The sequence below is a fragment of the Micromesistius poutassou genome, assembly GCF_964030765.1.
Source record: "Micromesistius poutassou genome assembly, chromosome: 1".
Lineage (NCBI taxonomy): Eukaryota > Metazoa > Chordata > Actinopteri > Gadiformes > Gadidae > Micromesistius > Micromesistius poutassou.
Genome location: NC_140271.1, coordinates 6,521,179 through 6,525,273, shown reverse-complemented (window position 1 = coordinate 6,525,273; position 4,095 = coordinate 6,521,179).

The following is a 4,095-nucleotide window of genomic DNA, read 5'->3' as shown; positions in this document are numbered from 1 at the left end:
ACAATTTTTAACATTTCAGTCTTTTGTTTTTTCAAAATCTGGATTTTTCTTATTTTGAATGTCAACTTGAATATCGTCTTTTTCTTACTTTTAAAGATTCTCCTCCTATTTGTGGGTTTTGCTTATAATTATTTGGATTAGTAAAAATAAATCTGACCATAATTGTGCATTATTATTTATAATGTGCAGTGTAACCACACTGTAGGATGAAATTAAGTCATATGGTTTACTTTAACTATATCCTTTTCACTTAAAAGTCTCAAAAATATGAAGCCAATGAAAACGATGAGCAGCTGGATCATGCATCGTGCGCAGAGCGTGCTGCGTGTTGTGGCATCCGATTGGTCACCAGGAGGAGCCAATGTCGATGCCCGTTCTATTTCCAATTAATTAAACCAATGCCCGTTTTCTAACAAGCTCGCTTAATCAATCATTTGCTTTTCAACGAGGAGTTGCTCTTCAACGCAGCAATAAAACGAACAAAGAAAAATATTTAAAAGTCATTTATTCTTTCTTCCAGACCCGGTACCACGTGAGCCGGTACCGGGTGCTAGAGAATCAGGTGCTTTGCTGTTCTCTTGAATCCTCCTTCTTTGTCAACATCTCCAATCATCACACCTGCCATACACGCTACTGAAATGTGCCTGCCCGCATACTTGTTGTGTGTATGGTAAAGCGCGCAGCACATGGGATACTTATGGGTATCCCATGTGCTGCGGGTGTTATGCAGGCTTCTCAGTAAACGACACGAGACGTAAAACTGCCTCTGTTGTCATCTTTACACCTTTCTTCATTCTTCGTAGTCGCTCCCAATGTTTTAATAACTGAGCAGCACTATTCACAAATGGATGAATGGATCATGTGCATCAAGGCTGCATTTCTTGCCTACTTCTTATCGCCTACCTCTACCTCTAATTTATTAAAAACATTTAAGAAATAACCATTTATTTTATATGTGTAGCGAACCGTGACCTTGGCCCTCTGACCCCCCTTCCCCCGTCGCGAAAAAAGCAAACCACCTCTCTATAGTACTGCAAAAGTTACCTATGACAATTCCAGCTCTGAAACAAAAATGAATACGCTAGTCCAGCCTTAGCAATGCATGCAACAAGCAAACAGCAGGGAGAGAGTGAGTTATCACCAAAACTAAAAACAGCTATCTCTTAAGCTTAAGCAAAATGCTAATCCTCCTGACAAATAATCGCATCATCACACAAGCTGTGTGTGCACTTCAGTAGAATATGACAACGGCCCGGGGTGCAAAACGCATGACAGCAGATAGCCCTACCACACAAAACCAACAAAATGTCACGTAAGCCAAGTGCCGCTTTTCCACCGACAGTACCAGGCACGTCGCGTTTCCATCTAATAAAGAACCTCTCCAACATGGGCGGGTTGTCATTAGGTTTTAATCCCGGGAGACCTGAATCTGATCAAGACTATTTCCTGATTCCCGGGAAAGTTTATGATGGGAAATAAAATAAAAAGCGCAATGACTGCGCGTCTATTGTTGTCATACGGTAACGTTGATCGATGCGAAACTCGAGCCCTGGGAAAGGAATGACACAAAAACGAAACAGCGAAACGCTGATCAGTGTCCCCCTCGGGAGCGGGTCCGTGGACTCCAGCCACGCCGGACACACTGCGGTTTCTCACTGTCCATGGTTCTGAAGTCTGTCGCTGCTGTGTGCGCGCTGTCATGATACAGCGCGCACAGCATTACATGAAATGTTATGCACATTTACCGTGCATAATGAACGCTGAGTTGGTAAATTTACAGATTGACTGGTAATTCTGCACAATGACCGTTTTGCCAAATAAACCTTAACATACACATAACAGTGGCAGAGGCGGCCAGAATAAAATAAGTTGGCACGGCGGCCTATACGTTTTAAATAACTTACCCTTTGATGATCGCATTACTTGAAAACAAAGTCCATCCTCCTGTCCTTTTGGATGAAGTGGTTGATGCTTTTAATTTAATTTACTTTTGCTCCTTGGTTGATCCTGTTATCCACAGGTATCGCGTATAGTTGGTGGAGTTGAATTGCCTTTCAAAAGCTTTGGTTTTCTGAACCAATTTTAGCTCTGGTGTGGGTCTTCCTGTTACGACTAACTCCAACTTTTTAAAGTTAACCTAGAAAACGGCGTAGATAATAAATCAGAAACAATGTCCTCCTCCTCGGTTACGTTACTCGCGGCGGCTGCCATCGTGAAGTAAACCAAATCATGCCCCATAAGATAGCTAGCTTGTTTATTGGCTTGTGGTTCGTGTCCCTCACAGCGGGCGGAACTTGTCATAAAGTTAGCGATAACAAAGCCCACCCATTTAGAGGGAAGATGTGATTGGTCAATTTTACTGTTTATTTTATTAGTCTCATTGACTGCGTTTACATGGACATTAATACTCCAATATTAATCGGAATATTAGCCTATTATAAAGACAGTAAAATTACTCAAAAAATGGTGTAAGGCTTAAAAGACAACTTGTTGCACAAGTAAGGTTATTTATGTGGTAGCCTACCTTTACTATTAAAAAGTACATATTTTGCTGGTTATATTACGCTATACTTTTACTTAACTAACTTACCAATATCTGTCATCCACCACTGCCTGTAAAACGTATGACGGCCACCCTTTGCAGTTGACAAAGTCCCTGTACCCGTCTGTTGGTGGCAGTACAGGTATGTGGGTGCCGTCAATGCAGCCAATGATCTGGGGGATGTGATGTGTCCTCTCAAAACGTTGGGCAATCAAACAAGCCTCCTCCAGACTAGGTACTCTTATTAGATCATTTGCGACGTCTGATACCATTCCTTTACAGAATAGGTATACCATTTTTTTCACTGTACATTTGTGCACACCGAATTGATTTGCAATCACGCGATACTCTCCGCAACTGGCCAGTTTGTACAGCGCTATTGCCACTCGCATCTGTAGTGGTACAGGTTGGCGAACAGTGGACGCCTCCGGACTCATGACCCCCTCCATCAGTATACATAATTTGTTGAATGATCTCCGTGACATGCGGAAATTCTCCCTCCATTCTCCATCGGAAAACTCCTGCAAAAAAACCCTTTCCCACCAATCCTTGCTACGGACTCGCATCCAAAATTTACGTGTTTGTCTGGGTGGCTTACATAAGCCTAACGCTGTGATGGTGAGAGCAGTACTGGAAGCCTGTTGTTGCATGAGTTGGATCCTCCTATGCCTATTGGCTTTTATCACCACAAAAAATAATATTTGAAGCATAGTTATAATCAATAATCAAGAAGAAAACCGAAATTATAGTATAGGGTAGCATGGTTAGGCAAGCTGATTCTGATGCTACATGAGTGTTGCTATGGAAAGAATATTACGGTTACTTAGAGATGATCGCGAGAACCTTAACGAACACTCCTTAATCAGTGTATGCTGGGCTACATGTAAACAGGGAATATGAACGGAGTATTCTTTTAATAACTCATGTAAACACCTTAATCGCAATATTGCCATAATCAGAATAAGGTCCATAGTCGGGTTAAGGTTGTCCATGTAAACGCAGTCATTGAATTACTATTACTCCACCTTCTGTGAAATTATAGCGGGACCACCAATCACAGAGCTGCATAGCATTTTCCTTCCCAACAACTGCCGAGTCAGCAAAATTCTGATAGGCTGACAAAGGGACTTCTTTCATTTAACCCTTCACATTCCAACACAAATTGAATAGGCAGGTTTGAAGGGTTTATTTCCTCAGAAACATTTTTGTTTAGATGTTGATTGTCAAATTATGAATTAATAAAATAAAATTAGAATATCTAGAATATCTTAGGCCCTCTCTGAGGACCTAGAGGGCCCTGACGGTTCCCCTCTGGTGTATTTATATAGAAATAAATTACAGATTTTCTGATTATATTATTACAGACTTTATATAGTCGAATCTATTCGCTTAGCACGGTCAATGTTCGTTCACAAAGTCTCGTGCCTTCTTCTCCGTCTCGCGTTCCAATAACCCCCCTGCCACACTAGTGAAACCAACTTATGGAAGTATTTATTTTATTCAAAGTGAGAGTCTGAAATGATTTGGTGTTATTTCATCTGCAATTTCAGTTT